Consider the following 17,459-nt stretch of genomic DNA (forward strand, 5'->3'; position numbering starts at 1 on the left):
TGGGACCTGGCGGGACAAGAAACCACCAGTCACAGTTGCTCTTGCAGAAGACCTAAGTTTGAGTTCCAGTACCCACATGGTGGCTCACCACCATTTATAACTCCAGTTCTAAGGGATACAATGCCATCTTCTAGTCTCTGTGGGAACCAGGCACACACTTTGTGCACAGATACAGATATAGGAAAAATACCCATTCATATAAAATAATAAAATATTTTACAAAATTTAAATCAGGTCAGAAAATTATTAAGTGGAAACTAAGAATCAAAGAAAAAGTTATTTGAAAAAAGAAGTAAGACAAACAAGCCCTAAAAGAAAAGAAAAAGAAAGATCCAAACTAATAAAATTGCATAAGGGAAAAAAAGGGGGGATTACAGAAGGTTCCAATGAAATTCAGAGGGTCACTAGGAAGTGTTTTGAAGAGGTCACTGGGGAGTATTTTGAAAACATTTCAAAAACGTAGAAAATCTAGAAGAAATGGATAAATGTCTAGATACATATGACCTCCCAAAATTAAAACAGGATGTTAACAAGCAACAAGATGCAAACAGTAATAAAAACTCTCTAACAATGAATAATCCAGGACTGGATAGATCTGTTGTCAAATGCTATTAAACCATTAAAGAAAGGAAAGCTCCTCTTACTGTCCCATAAAGTAGAAAGGGAAGGAGATGGCCAAATTCATTCTACAAAGCTGGTATTCCCAGAATACCAGAACTAGAGAAGGACACAACAAATAAAACTGTTGATCAATTTCCTTGATAAACAGACACAAATATTCTGGGTAAAATTCTTACAAACTGGGGCTGAAGAGATGGCTCAGAGGTTAAGAGCATTGACTGTTCTTCCAGAAATCCTGAAACCACATGGTGACTCACAACCACCTGTAGTGAGATCTGATGTCCTCTTATGGTGTGCAGGCAAACATGCAGACAGAATACTATATATATAATAAATAAATAAATCTTTAAAAAATAAATTCTTGCAAACGAAATTCAAGAAGGCATTAAGAAAATTATATGTCACAACCAAGTAGTTTCCATTCCAGAGAAGCACAGATGATTCAAAATATGTAAATCAATAAGTGTATTATAGCACAAAATAGACTCGAGGACAGAAATCACATGATCATCTCAATAGTTGCAGAAAAGACCTTCAATGATGTTTGCTAAAAAGCTCTGAGGAAACCAGGAAGGAATAGAAATAATACATCTCAGAATTATAAGCCTGGGTAGGCAAACCTATAGCTGACACTATACTTAACAGGAGGAAACCAAAGGCATTTTCTCTGCACAGGGATGAGACAAATAATTCAGTGTAGAATTTGAAGTATTAGTTAGAGTAGTAAGCTGGCGTGAGGAAAAAAGTCACCAATAGTCTTACCCGGCTGTGAACCCTGAGCTACAATGACAGGTATGACAAGATATGCCCATGGGTACAATGGTGGCATGTGTTACAGGGGTATACGACTGCTTTTTTTTTTTATTGAATTTAAAGACCACTCCACAGATGGAAACTCATGCTTTCTAAGGCACATGGTTGGGGAGTTCAAAGACCCCAGAATGACTTACTACTATTATGTTATTAAATGAACATAATATCAAACTTCCCTCTTAATTTGTATCTCTCTTCCCATAGATTAGTGCATTTCTCAGACCTCATCACAGAAGGTTCTTTGTGCAGTGGACAATGGATAATACAGATACTCATAACTGATTAAAGTGCAGAGAATAAGTGTCAGTAGGGCATCTGCATCTCCTCCACTATAGTTCAGGGACCATCTCTCTAGAAGGGATGGAAAGATTTTCAGAGCCAGAGGTCAGGGAGCACCAGAGAGAAAGTGTCTTCTGGACCCGACAGGGCCACTGCAGCCATGAACTCCAAGCAGCTGAGGTTGCCTGCACAAGACCAGCACAATAGCTTGTGTGTCCCTTATCTAAAATGCCTAGGACCAAGTGGTTTGAATTTCAATATTTTGAATAGATAAGATGGTCAAGGCACGCCTCTTTGAAAAGGTGAACACTTCAAGAGAGTAGAAGGGTGTTTGTTTGGTTTGCACTTTATCTAAAAGGGGAGTGTCACGGCAGAGGGAAAGGCAAGGCAAAGGTGCAGAGTGCGAGCACATTCATGAGATCATTCAGGGGGCAGGGCCACAAGAGTGTTAAACAATATGGCGTGTATTTAAAAGACTAGGCCTGAAGCCATGGTGGGAATCCAATTGAAGAGTGCTTCTGCCTTGAGTGATGGAGCCAAAGTCCTAGTCAAACAGCAGGCCCAGCTGTCTGGAAGCAAAGCTGAATATGTAGCAGGGGAACTAAAGTTGAGGGAAAAAACTGAAGTCTGTGAAGTCAAGTTAGAACCCATGAGAACCTAGATACACACCTTAGAACCTACTGAGCTCCTGTGCTCCCCCCTCAATTGCACATGAGAGCTTTAGGTGCCATCTATGCCCTTCATTGCGGAGCTCCATGTACCAGGCTCAGATATAGGGAAGATGAAAGCAATCTGGCAGCAGCTGCCCCATATCCACAGAGGGACCAACACATCACCAGCAACCTATGTGACCTGCTGCAGAGCATGGCTTCCTTAAGTGGCCTACATGGCATCCTAACAACCTTTTTTATTGGTACATTCCAAATCTCACACCCTATTCGTTAAAGAACAGTACCAAGATTGAGAGCCAGGAAGAATTCTGGGAAATGTAGTTCAAGCTTATCCAAACTGACATACCTTAAAATCAGGAGTGGCAAAGATATCATTGTAGGCAGGTAGGGGTGAGTTTGGGACTGAGTGGTAAGGGGTGACTGGAGAGTATGTTCTAAATAATTCATATCTGAGCATGAACTGTGCCTAAAAACAACTCACTAGATGTAGTGCTGAATAGTGATATATTTATGCTTTATTAAAGCTTGTCTGAAGATTCGAAAAGCAAAGTTAACCACAAGCCAGAGAAGCCAGGCACATACCTTTAATTCCAGCAGCCAGAAGCTAGGAGGTGATGGTACATACCTTTAATCCTAGGACTCATATTTAAGAGGTAGATGGATCTCTGTGAGTCCAAGGCCACCCAGAGCCACTCTTGTGTAGAAAGAGTGAATCAATCAGTCTAAAAGAGAATTATAGATCACACCTTTAATCCCAGCATTAGAGAAGTGTATCAAACAGAAGCAAGGTCTCAGAGAGGCATTGGTTCTCCAGCCATGCTGAGGAGAGGCAGCAGTCTGAGACTTGGTGAAGAGTTCATGCATGGATCAGCCCTTTCAGCCTGAGAGAGAATGACAGGCTACTTTGCTTTCTGATATTTGGCTTGAAGTTTGAACCCCAATATTAGTCTCCAGGTTATTTATTTTTCATGTTACAGTGCTGTAGTTGTCCAGGCTGAAGAAGTTTGGGTAGAGGAGTAGCAAACAACATTGGTGATTAAAATGTTAACAAATGTCAGAATTTCCCTTTGGACTTTGGTGTCTAACTGAAAATAAGCAACCAGTGATTTGATCCTAAAATGGGAGCTGGAAGGGAGCATGGCCTGAAATAGGACCTTGAGTTTAGGAAATGAGTCTAATCTATGAGTTAAGGCAGTTTCTCTGCCCCCTTTTTTGTAATGTCACTGCTTTTATAATTTCATGAGAAGGCCTAAGGCACTGTGTCTTACAGACATCTAATAGAGACTTGTCTAATGGCCTAGCTTGGTGTCAGGATAGCATCAGCAAGACATGGTATTGCTCAATGACCACTGTGTGTTTCCTAGAATTACTTGCAGCTATGTGTGGCTTTCTGACTAAGTGAAGGCCTCCTTGGTTCTGGGATTACAAGTGAGTGTCACCATGGTTCCTCTTCAATGTGGGTTCAGGGAACGGAAGTCAGATTCTTTCACTGGATAGGCAAATGCTTTACAAGGACATCTTCTCATCTGCAGTGAGTTCACTTTTTAAATGTTAGAAATTATTTTGTTTGTTTGAGAGAGCCCTACCTGGCCCAGACCTTGTGCCCTCCTGCCTCAGCCTCCTGAGAATTGAGGTCATGGGCATGTGCCATCTACCCAGCTTGTAAATTCATGTTTTAAAAGCAGTGGGTATCAAGCACCAATGTAGAAGGAAGGAGGCTGATGTGAGACAGACAGGTCAGGACAGAGCCAAGGCTCTTGCCTTTCCTCAGGTGAGGTAAAATGGTACTGACGGTCTGCTTCTTATTGTTGAACGACTAATGGGCTGTGCACATCCAGAATGCTCATCAATGGTGTTCTGCACACTTCAGTGCATTTCCTAAAAAGCATATGTGCATGAAAACTGTAAAAGAATTTCCCTTAATCCCACTACCCACACACAACAAACAGCTCAAACATCTCAGCTAAGGACCTGGAATACACTTCCATGGCTTTCCAATCAAATGCGAAGTGTTGCAGTTCTCCTCAACAAATTTTCAAGTGAGTCCTCTGACACTCTCAGCAGTCAAGGCCAGGAGAAAGGGTTAGAAAACCTTGGCTCTGAACTTGAGGGAAAGAAACAACAATAAAAATGTGTCATGTAAGCCCCTAAATATGGGTTTCCATTTATTTTAAAATCAAACTACACAATGCTCATTTAAATCCCAGGGGTAGGGAGTATTGCAGAGTAAACATTTATCTAAGTGCTAACATTTGTTAGAGCACGTTTATACTGTCATGTTTTATGTTTCTTCTGTGTGATTGCTTACCAAAGTTTTCTTTATATTAGACACTCTTCATTTCCCACACCAAAACATAGGACACAGTTTTAATTTAGAAAGAGTAAAATAAATAAAGTAGGGTTTGGTTTTGTTTGGGGTTCTTGGTGTTTAAGACAGTCTCCATTTTTAGTCCAGACTGTCCCAGAATTCAGGATCCTCCTTCCTCAGATTCTTAAGCATGACAGCATGGTTCATGGAAGTGTTTTTAAAGCAACATCCCTAGACAGGCTCCTGCACAATGCTCACCACCTCATGGATACAACGTCATAGTAGTCACTGGTCACTGTCAAAAGTAAGTGACCACACATAAAATTCCAAAGAAAACAGCCTTCTGACCTCAGGATCAGCAGTCCATGTCAAGGTCATGGGTAGCAGCAACAGGAGGCCAGCCACCAGGTGCACACAGTAGACCTACCTCCACTCTCTGGCTCTTGGAGCATGGGCTCACTGTAAAGAGCACAAGGTTCTGATAGAAAACCCTCAATCAAATATGATGTGTTTAATGTCAACTCCCTGATCAGGAATGTGACTCCAGATGTGAAAGTTTGTTCTCGTGATGAAAAGGAAGAACCCAGTCCATTTTGCAGAAGCCTGTTTTAGGATGATTTGCTTTGTGTGGTGATCACTAGAAAATGTGGTAAAGACTGCAGCCCACTGAAATACTAAATCACCTAGTCAGTGAAGGACTGAACATGTCTCTGAAATGGCTGATGGACTGGTGCAGATTACTTCACATTATCATTTCAAAAGCTCTTCATATTTATTTCTGGTTGAACACCCTCTCAGGCTGCCACTCCCCAAGTGTCAACTGGAAATCTTTCTGCCCTACAGCTGCTCTGAAGAGTAAGTTAATGACATATGAACAAACCCTTACATGCCTCAGGAGCCCTGTTAGAACTGTGAATTGCAAACAGTATTTGCAAGTGAGCTGGCTGGGCTCTGTGCCTGTTTTCTGGAAGGCAGTACACCCCTGAAGTCCAGCTCCAGGCTCCCCTGGAGGGCCTCTGGCTGTCACCCACGATGCAGGAAGAAGTGGCTCTGAAAATCTTAATCTTGTGTTTTGTTTTGTTTTGTTTTTTTCCGAGAAGTAAGAGGAAGATCTGAAATAGGCCTGGCAGCTTGATTGGGGTTGGCTGATTCTGCCAACAATATGTAAAATGTGTTTTTCAAGGATAAGAAGTTTGGGCCCTAGACAAACAAAGCTCCTGTCTGCCATCAGCAAGAAGATACAAGATCTCTGTGACCCCACTATGCTGTTTACCTTTGTTCTTAAACAGGAGTCTGCCTTCCGCAGACCCAGGGCTGCTCTCCCTTTAACAGAACCCCATTGCCTGCTGGGTGTGACCATGCCAACCTCCAGTGAGGTGAGACTCCACAAGGCTTCCATTCTTGGCAGCTAAGCTTTCATTGTTGCTTAAGAGGTGAGTGCAAATACTCTTGTTTTAAACATCTATGCAGGCAGTTTCCAAAGAGGTCAGAAAAATCTGTGCATGCCTCAGTGTCTCTGGTCAAGAGCTCTTTGGTAGACCATGGCATTTGTTTGTTATGCAAAGCTCCGTCCTTAGATACCAGCTCACTGAACCACCCAGAATGTCCTCGCAGGGATGCCCAATGCACCATGCTTCCTGTTTTCTGTACAGTCGGCACAGCAGTGCTCAAAGCATTGAGGCGTGACAGGGGACAGTACTGGCAGCCTGGCTGGTGACTTTCCTCTTGACTAACCTCATATCTCTTCCCAGGTATCCTAGGAAAATGATGCTCTCAGGTAGCTAAGCCAGCAATCTGAACTCCTTGTCTAACAGTGTCAGGCAAATGTTAGGGGAAGCTGGGATGGGCCTCTCTACTCGTCCCCAGGACACGGAAGGCTCAGCTAAAATAGAGACAGAAAGGGATAATAAGTCACATCTGGTCAGCCAGTCCAGCTTTTCAAACTGGGGTACACATGTTTGGGAGGGCAATGAGGGTGGGTTGAGCCTAAGAAGAGGAGCTACAGAAGAAAACCAGCAAAATCTCCTTAGTTCCCCCCATTAGTAAATGAAATGCCTGGGTTTTTCTTGTTTGTTTGTTTTTAGACTTTAAGTGTAAGTAAGTTAAGCAGTCCCCTTGCCACTATGACAAACCTTCCTTTTCTGAGGTGGGTCTGGCTAAGCCCACACTGTACACTAGCTAGCCATTAGTGCCCCTTTAGTCCGAATGTATTCTGTCCCTGGTTCCATGCACATGGGTGAAGCTCCTGATGCACAGCCGATGAGAAAGACATGACACCCTCCTGGGGAGCCCTCAGTGCAGCTGAAGGAACAAGTCAACCTTTTTATGTGCGACTGCTGGGGGCTGGTGAGGGAAGCTGGCTGTAACTGAGGTAGTGGACCAGAGAGCTCGGTAAGGATGGTATTCATTCTCTGAGCCCTTGTGTGACCTGACCATATTCCTACCTGCCCAGCGTCCGGTCCCCACTGCTTCCCTGCCAGATGCAAGACTTAGGGCTGCATTCACTATCCCTCCCAGAGCCTGATGCTCTCAAGCCAGAGTTTGGGACATGCCCTACCTTGGGCTGGAATTGAGTAATGTCATCTTAACTCCAGACAGATACTGCTGACCCCTGGGCTTCAGAAATGGCTTTGTGATCCAGGAGTAGAGAGAGGAGCAGTATGTCGACTGCCTCCTGTCTGGAATCCTGCCCACTAGTCATGGTGAGCAGGCCTGGTGGAATTCTGGGCTTGTTCTCAGCAGAGACCCGGAATGGATTTTGGTTGTTGCTTTTTGGTGTTTGGAGCACTCAGGAAGTCTCATCCACCTCAGGAAATGTTCCCCAGGGTCTCACCACCCCTGCTCGGACACCCTCGCTTCTCATTCCTTGCTACACAATGCCTGACAGAATGTATACTCCTCCCACAGCTAGCCTGGCTCCTCAATAGAGCAGCCCTTCTTCTCAGGCCCAATGACACATTGTTTTGTGAATTTGAATCTTAAGAGGCTCTGCCTCATACTTGTTTGCTTTTCTCCATATGCTGTGTTCATTCCAAGACCAGTATTTGTTTTTCTAATGAAAACTTGAAGCTCACTGGCTTCCTTCCTCCAAGGGCTGCAGCCATTCAGCCCTCCTGGCAAAACTAGAGCAGGAGCCAGGCCTCTGCAGCACTCTGCCCTCACTGCTTCCTCTGCCTGTAGGGCACCAGGCCATCCTGGGAAGGGTCTGAGTCTGTCTGAATGCAGGTGAATAAGTCTCCTTATCGTCTCATAGCTGTTTCCAGGAGACAAGAGTTTCCTGAGTAAGAAGAAAGAATGACAGCGGTTTGCCAGGCGTTGGTGGTGCATGCCTTTAATCCCAGCACTTAGCACTCAGGTGGATCTCTGTGAGTTCGAGGCCAGCCTGCTCTCCAGAGTGAGTGCCGGGATAGGCTCCAAAGCTACACAGAGAAACCCTGTCTCAAAAAAAAACAAAAAACAAAAAACAATAACAGCGGTTTAATAGCCCTTTGCTCTCTGCCACAGCTTAAGAGGTCAGCCCTGCCATCCATCTGTTGACTTCTCTGTCCCCTCACCAGGCCCTGAGCAGATTCTGTAGGGTAGGGCTTGCTTCTGCTGCTATGAAGGCCTCAGCCAACATCAGAGGTCTATAAATGTTATCATTTGGACAACCATCTTTAACCTGTGTGGTCTCAAGTCTCTTTATTATTTATTTATTTATTTACTTTTATTTTTGTAGACTGGGTCTTACATTGTAATTCTGGGTGGCCTAGATTTTGATATATAGACTCAGCTGGCCTCAAACTCAGAGATCTGCCTGCCACTGCCTCCTGAGTGATGGGATTAAAAGTGTGTGGCCTAAATATCTTATTTAGATGTCATCTGTCTTCTTGAATTGCAGTGTTGGACAGCCTGGGCTCAGAAAGCAGTATTAAACCGCTGTTATTCTTGCTGTTGTTCTTTCTTCTTACTCAGGAACCTCTGTCTCCTGGAAACAGCCATGAGACGATAGACGGACTTATTCACCTGCATACAGGCGGACTCAGACCCTTCCCAGGATGGCCTGGTGCCCTACAGGCAGAGGAAGCAGTGAGGGCAGAGTGCTGCAGAGGCCTGGCTCCTGCTCTAGTTTTGCCAGGAGGGCTGAATGGCTGCAGCACATGCGAGGCCTGGGAGATAGCCAGCGACTTCCTACTCGTTAGATTGCTCTCCCTTAGCCCATCCCACGCAACATAACAAAACACCTGTGTCACTTTTGTGCTTTTCACTTATACCACGTGTGTTTTCATGTGTCTGTTGTCTCTATTTCCCCATATGATGGTTAATTCCATCAGAGACTGCTATAATTCCCTACTTAGAACAGAACCCATCGAAGCAGGTGAGGCAGCAGGACAGATAAGCATGGTTTGCACCTGGCCACAGACAGTGTCAGCCCTGATTGGTGTGTAGGCCAATCCTTCAGGGTCCTAAAAGATCAGCCATATTAGTGGTGGGTGAGTGAACCATTAGAGTCTGGCAGATAGGGAAGGGCTGGGGTAATCAGGAAAAATGGTATAATCTGTATAGGTCATTAGAGCAGAAGTGAATTCATGTTAAAGCTATGAAGAATGTTGGCTAAGGGCTGGCAAAGTGGCTCATCAGGTAAGTGGACTGAGATCAGTCCCTGGAAATCAAATGGTTTAAAGAAGAGAACCAATTCCCTCAAGTGGACCTGACCTCCACACATGCGCATAAATTATTTATGTTCATATACATGTATATACATATAAATATTAAAGGATGCTTACTGACAAGGTCTGATGATTGATGGGGTGTGCAACACAGTGGAGGTGGGTCACAGATGGCTATTTTGTTGATTAGCAGAAAATGGGAACATATTTGGAGGTAGCATGTTTAATAGGGGAACTTAGGCTTAAACTACCTGTAAAGACGTGAAGGCTATTCTCTGATACGTGTTGCTTGACACAAATCCAAGGAAAAGAGGTCAATTGCTGGAGACAGAGCCTGAGTGTGCATCATCAGAAGTGTATTTCAGTCCTGTGATTCACAGAACCCCAAAGAGGTTATGGGGCTCTGGCTGTCATTTCAGTGGTCAGATGCAGTGGTGGCTTGAATGAAAATACCCCCATAGGTCTCCAGGGAATGGCATTATTAAGAGGTGTGGCTTTTTGGAGTGGGGATGGCTTTGTTGAAGGAAGTGGGTTTGGGGATGGGCTTTGAGATCTCAGAAGCTCACATATCTCTTCATGTTGCCTGTGGATCAAGATCTAGAACTCTCAGCTACCTCTCCAGCACTATGTTTGCCTGCATGCCAGCCTGTTTCCCATCATGATAATGGGCTAAGCCTCTGAACCTGTAAGTGAGCCCCAATTAAATGTTTTCCTTTATAGGAGTTGGTGTGGTCATTGTGTCTCTTCACAGCAATAGAACACTAAGACAGCTGCAGGTCAAAGAGGCTCCATTTCACTTTTGTTTTTTTTACAGTTCCCTCTAAAATATTTTTTCTATTTATTTGTTTATTCATTTTTGTTGGTGTTCTATTGGTTTATGTACTCCTGGATGGCCTGAAGCTTGCTATATAGACTGGCCTGGCCTCAAATTCACAGAAATCTACCTGCTTCAACTTCCTGAGTGCTGGGATTAAAGGTTAGCGCTCTACTATGCCAGCCACCTTTTAAAATATTTTTAAACTTTAAACTTTCATGCAGTAAAATGTGTACTTTTGAGCATGTGTTTCTGTGGATGCCTATGCATATAGCCACATAAATACCATCCAAATCAAGATACTGAGCATCCAACCCAGAAGGTTCTGTGCCCCTTCCAAGTTCTCACCCAGGGTAAGCACTACTCTGCATCTTCATCTAGGTTCTTCTGGTTCTTGAGTTTCATGTAAACAGGACCATACTGCATACAGTTGTTTGCTTTTTGTTTTGCTTTTTGTATGCTTTCTAACTTCTCTTTCTATTGTGAGCGTCACACTGCTGTGAGTCTTAAGAATTTTCTTTCTTTAATAGCTATGATCTCCCTTTGTATAAACATACCATAGTTTTTCTATTTCCTGTTGATGGGCATGTGGTTGTTTTATCTAAAACTGCACCCAACTTTCTCATACGTTTTTGTGTCTACTCACTTCGTGTGCATGCATGCATGCATGTGGGGTGTGTGTGTGTGTGTGTGTGTGTGTGTGTGTGTGTGTGTGTGTTCGAGTGTGCAGTTATACATTCGTGTGTAGGGTGTACATGTGTATGTGGTATGTGAGAGGTGAGTGTGTGTGTGTGTGTGTGTGTGTGTGTGTGTGTGTGTGTGTGTACAAGATATGTGTCTTAGTTAAAATCTATCATTGTGTGTGTGTGCAAGGTATGTGTCTTAGTTGAAGTTACGTTACTGTGAAGAGACGTCATGACCATGGCAACTCTTATAAAGGAAAACATTTCATTGGGGCTGGCTTACTATTCAAAGGTCTAGTCCATTATCATCACATTGGGAAGCATGGCAGCGTGCAGGCAGACATGTGAGGGAAAAGGAGCCAAGAGTTCTACATCTGGATTCATAGGCAGCAGGAAGAGACACTGAGATACAGGCCTGACTTGAGCATCTGAAATCTCAAAGCCCATTCCCAGTGCTACACTTCCTCCAACAAGACGAGGCCATACATCTTAATCCTTTCAAACAATGCCACTCCCTAGGAGCCTATGGGGCCAATTTTATTCAAACTACCACGTGTGTATGGAGTGAATGTGCCACAGAGCATCTGTGGCGTCACAGGGCAACTCTGTGGGGTCAGTTCTCTCCTCCACCTTTATGTGGGTTCCAGGGATTGAACTCAGGTCATCAGGCTTTCATGGCAAATGCCTTTGCTCAGTGAGTCATATTATTAAGGGAAAGCCTTGATGAAGCCCTAGTACTGTAACTGCTCTTGGCCTGTAGTAAGTAGTCTTGAGGCTGGCAAGGCCAAGGAGCACCATACAGGAACTCAGTTGCCCCACCCCAGATGACGTCATATTACCTCTGTCATTTATGCTTTATTGGAGAAAAGATTTGAGGGAAAAGATACAAGGGATTTTAGACAATCATTTAGTTTTTTCTTTTCCTTCTTCTTTCTTCCTTTTTGATTTGTTTTTTCTAAACGTGGTATCTCTATTTAACAGTCCAGCTGTCCTAGAACTCATTATGTAGACCAGGCTGCCTCAGATTCACAGAGCTGTGCCTGCCTCTGCCTCCTAAAGGCATGCTCCATCACACTCAACAAGTAGGTGTAGGAGTGCTAACCTTTTTCCTTTCATACACTTTTTTTCTTTGAGACAGAGTTCCAAACTGTAGCCTAGGCTGGCCTCAAAATCCATAGCTATCCTCCTGCCTCAGCCTCCTATGTGCTGGCACGATGGATAAGTGCCACCATCACAGCTTTTATTCATTAATTAGTTTATTTTTATTTATTTATTTTTATGTTGCATTGGTGTTTTACCTGTATGTGTGTCTGTGTGAGGGTGTCAGATCTTGGAGTCAGAGACAGTTGTGAGCTACCATGTGAGTTCTGGCAATTGAACCCTGGTTCTCTGGAAGAACAGCCAGTGATCTTAAGCCCTGAGCCATCTCTCCAGCCCTCAACAAACACAGCTTTGAGCTATCGTTTTCAGGTGCTGACTGTCCTGTAATTGACTGGGTAGACCAGACTGGACTTGACCTTTCCATCTCAGGAGTTTGTATTCTTAACAAGGAAAGAGGTGAGATAGGATATTAATACAGGAAACCATCAATATATTTGAGAAATGACATTGAGCCACATGTGAAGAAAGTGACTTTCCTACACATCTGTGGAAAACATTTTCACTTCCATGTGACCATTATTCATCCTGTTAAACATCATTTCCCAGAATTCAAATGAAGGAGAGAGAAAGACTCCCCTAATTCCTGCAAAGAACTCTACTCATGTTTCCCTTTTTAGTCTTTTCCGAAATGAGTCTCATCTCCATGGCAACGTTGCTGGTAAATATTCAGTTTCCTAATGCTAGACTCCTCCTCAGGCATCAACGGCTTCAAAAGAGCAAATTGTCATTGATTAGGAAATTGCTATGTGCTGGGTACTACCTAAGACAGTTAATAGTCATTTTACCTTAACCTGTGCATAGGGACATGTATCAGAAGTACAGAGAGCTGGATAGCCCACCCAAAGGCACACAGCAGAGCTAGAACTGACTTCATGTACTATTGGCCCTTTGGCCTAGTGCTAAGTATGTCTGAGCTGCAGCTTATGGCAAGGGCTGAAGAACATAGTCCAGCTTGAGGCCAAAACCGGAGGGTTTGGAGCAGGTAACCACACACCCACCTCCTGATACAGCATCCCCATTCCCCTAGCTATATGCAGAATTCACTCCTGGCCAGTGTGGTTTCATGCATTCTAACTTCAGAGGGTGGCTGACCAATCAGTCTCCCTGCCAGCTTGGATTAAGAGAAAAACCTCCATAGTCATAGAGAATCGTTTAGGAAAACAAGAGGCTTAGCCAGCCGTGGTAGCCAATGCCAATAATCTTAGCACTCAAGAAGCTGAAGCAGGAGAATCCTGAGTGTGAGACCAAACTGGGCTATACAGAGTCCTTATCTCAAAGAAAGAAAAAAGAAAATACGTATGTAAACAAATATTTTCTGTTTTACACGAAACGGTCTGCAGTTAGCATGGGGCAGTATAAGATTGAGGGAAGCAGTTCAGAGGAAAGAGTAAGCATGATGATTCCAGAAAGAAATCCACTTATCCTGAACACTGGCTTTCAAGTATTAACAGGAAGCCTCGGAGGTGGGGGGGGGTAGGCTAGGGGACGAGGGCAAAGGTAAAGAAGGTGTCCCTCCACTGGCATCAAACTCAGCTCTTAGACATAACTCAGTGCACTTGAGTGAAGCTGTCTTTAAGCTGTTGTTGGCTGCTCTCATCTTAAGTGAGCTCAAGGCATTATGGCTGGTAGAACCCTTTCCTGGAACCTGACATTAGATTCTGAATCCTTGGAGGTGTTCAGGAACACAGTTTGCTTTCTCTGCCAATTAAAGAATTGGAAGGTGGGAAAAAGTTTGAAAGTCAAACAAAGCCTACATTTATTTTAAGCAAAGTAACATAGAAGCCAACTCCTTGTGAAAGAAAGGGATAGAGTCCAAAGCTGGAGTCCTGCTGCGGGGACGGGGTTGCCAGATTATACCTGGATATCAGGATCCCCTTTGGGGGTTCTTAGTCTCATGAAAGGACTCAAACAGACATTCTGGAATAACATCATTAGTGTTTAAAAGTTAACCCCCAGGGCAGGCAGGCAGTGAATGGAGGCAGCTACCCAGAATGAGAAGAGAAGGGAAAACGCCATACTGTTTCAGTTACACTGGTATGGAGGTCAGACACATTGGACAGGGAGGAAGGCTTTAGGGAAAGTAAGGAAGCCCAAAGAAAGGCTGACATTAAAAACTAGCAAACAAAAACCAAGATACAGAGCAAAGCAAAAGAAAGGTTGCTAGAAAGGTGGGCAGATCATGGCTGCCCAGTGGCAACTGTCCTAATGGGAGGGAATTCTGGGAAAGAAAGTACAGAATCTCATTAATTATTCCACCTATCCATTTAGCAAGGTTTAAAATGAACCTGCCTTCCTATGGGTAGCCCCTTGGCTGGGTGATTGACCTGTCTAACCCAATTCACTTGTTTCTGTCTTGAGTAGCTTGCAATGTTGGGTCTCCACTAAGGCCAGAGATTTCATCCTCTTGACCAGAATGAACTAGTTTTCTTTTGATGGTATGTCAGACAGACAAGAAGTTGCTGTGGTTGAAGGTCCTGGCAGGTGGTAACTGCAGAGAAGGAATGCAGGAGTAGAACTACACTGGTAGGCTCAGCAGGGATGACCCCGGGGACAGGGGCTCCCAGGAGGACATGCCTTTCAGTCCAGTGAAGAGTGGGTATGGTACATGTCCAGTAAGCTCTGGGAGCCCTAGGCAGTGTTGTCTTTCACAGAAAGGACAAGAAGGATGCTGGCCTGCTGAAGTGTGGAAGCTGCAAGGGGGCTGAAAGCAGCCAGTATGCTTGCCGTGGGTGGACCACACAGATGCTGGAGGGAGAGAAGCAGCCTGGGCTCTGAGCCCTGCTCAGCTCATACCTGATTGGGGGCAGGGGATGGGTAGGAAGAGCCAAGGTGAAAGAGTCAAGTTTTGAATGAGCTAAATAACCTCTTCAATATGAGCACAAGCCAGTGACACAGGACACTCTGATCACTGAAGAGCCGATATGCAGTGTGACTCACATAGTCCCTCTGGTCCAGCTAAGCTGACATTTTTGGCCAAAGTAGTTGCGAGGCCATCAGAATGCTCATTGATCTTACTCCAGACCCCCACACTGGCCTTAGATTTCGGTGAAAGAACTGGAGGTCCCAGCTTCCCTGATCATATACTCTCTGAATGTGCTCCAATTCCGAAAGCCCAGGACCTTGCCTCCCAGGCCCCTCATTCTATCACTGCCCCAGCATAGGACCAGGGCATGTAATTAGGAGGTATAGATGACCTTTGTAATGAGCCTTGTCAGGGACTGTGATGTGAGGCCCAACAAATCCAGGTTCCAATGTAAGTCATGCTGCTGCCTGCCATCTGCCAGGCTGAGATAGATGCTGGGTCTCTCTAAGGCTCAGCTTTCGTGTATATAAAGTATGGCTAATTCTTCATAAAGCTGATGGGAGGATTAAACAGTGGCATATGGCAAGCAAGAGGGGACCCACCAAATGTGAGTTCCCTTTATCCAAGCAACTGAAGTCCCTAATCACTCCTTCCCAGAAGAGAAGTCAGTGGAGCCTGTCAGGGGAGGGACCCTGTTAGTTTCAGAGCCACATCTGCCACTGTGGAGGGTGAGTGACACATCTGCTGGGTTCCATACTTGTCCTGGGGATAGCCTTATGCTGCAGGGGGATGTTTGCTGTTTGAGCACAGCACAGCATAAGCCCTGGATCTACAGCCCAATCCTGATGACCCATCAGGCTGTTTTGCAGGCCTCCTATTAATCTTAAGAATGCATCGCTATCATAGAAGAAAGACATCTACGGTGTGCTAACTTGTTCTCATGAGCAGGAGTTTCACCCAAACAAGCTCTGTGATGTCCTACTCTGGTAGGATTTGAGGATTTGGTTACTGCAAGGTCACCACACACCTTGGAGTCCCCTTAGGGTTTACAGGACATGCTTAGGGACATTACTTCTGTGATTCTCACTAAAATCCCAGAGGCAGGAAAAGAGCCCTTAGCTTGATTTTATAGGCAGAGACATTGGGTCTCAGAGAGGTTGGGCAACTCTCCTGAGGTCACAAGCTTACTGGTGTCTTGGGATTCTTCCACTTTAAGCCGGGAAGAAGCAAGCACCATTGTTTGTCACATGGAGCTTCGGCAATGTGTTCTGCACCTGCATTTAGCTTCCTGTCACTGTTGGCACAAAAGGGACATGGGAATACCACTCCTGGATCATGCTGTAAACTCTACTCTGGGGAAGCAAGATGCAAGGGCTGCTGGGGAAGGTGTCCCCCTGCCCTCTGAGACATTCAGTCTTCCTTAGTACATGCACATTTGCCTTGGGCCCTGCTTCTTGAAGTCCTGGTCCAGAAACCTCTAGAAGCACCTCTGACCCTATGACTCAGTCAGGCAAGGCCCCAAGTCTGTTCAGGGAAGCCCTGTGACCCTCACGCCTAACTGGGTCCTAACTGGTCTAAAAATCCACCACCATCTTTTGACAGGACCAAGCCATTTAGTTGAACCAGGAAAGGCAAAACCTCAGCAGAGGGCAGTGGCCACTTCAGACCCACCAAGACTTATTCCATCACCCTGTGAAAGAGGTATTTCTGTAAAGCTACACCATGACCACAGCAACTCCTATCAAATCAAAGAAAGTATTTCCTTGGGGCTGACTTACAGTTTCAGAGGTTTAGTCTACTATAGTCATGGTAGTAAATGTGGCAGACATGGTGTTGGAGAAGGATTGGAGAATTCTACATCTTGATCTCCAGGCAGCAGGAAAAGAGAGAGAAGGACTCTGGACGTGGCATGGGCTTTCGAAACCACAAATCTCTCCCAGAGACACATTTCTTCCAACAAGGCCATACCTCCTAATCCTTTTAATCTGTTCAAATAATACAACTTCCTGGTGACTAAGCATTCGAATATATGAGTCTATGGGCCATTCTTATTCAAACCACTGTACTTCTAATACTATGAAATGGTGATTAAACTTTAATTTAAACTTAAATATGAGTTTTAGTGGGGCATGGAGACTAAGCATGGAGATTCCCATCTGGTTTTGCATTCAATCCAATTCCATTTCTTAGGAGATAGTGGTGATGGCAGGTCTCTGCACCTCTTCGTAAGAAGAACAAAACAGTGCACTTTGAACAAGTTGTCACATAGCTGCACCATTTGTGTCCAGTGTTAGTAAGTGTTCAGTAAATTGTGTTATTTTCACAGCTATGGGCATTCTAACACTTAGGCATTCTCCACAAAACCCCCTATTGTCATTACTTTCATTTCTTGGCCTCAACTGGAATGCAGTCTCCAGGAGTACAGGGCTGCAATGCTGACTTGCTCACTGATGTGTCTGCCTTTCCTACAAGGCTGTCTGGTGTATGATAAGTGTAATGGAGTCTTATATTAATTTACAGTGCTGCTGGCCAATTGACTAGGATTTCTTATATGCTACCTAAGTCTTAAATTATCATAAATCTATATATTTTATAAGACTTATCTTATTGAGGACACCTTCTGCTGGCGTCCTCTTCCTGAGATTACATGGTGGCTC

This window comes from Cricetulus griseus, chromosome 5 (genome assembly GCF_003668045.3).
Source record: "Cricetulus griseus strain 17A/GY chromosome 5, alternate assembly CriGri-PICRH-1.0, whole genome shotgun sequence".
In the NCBI taxonomy this organism is placed as follows: Eukaryota; Metazoa; Chordata; class Mammalia; order Rodentia; family Cricetidae; genus Cricetulus; species Cricetulus griseus.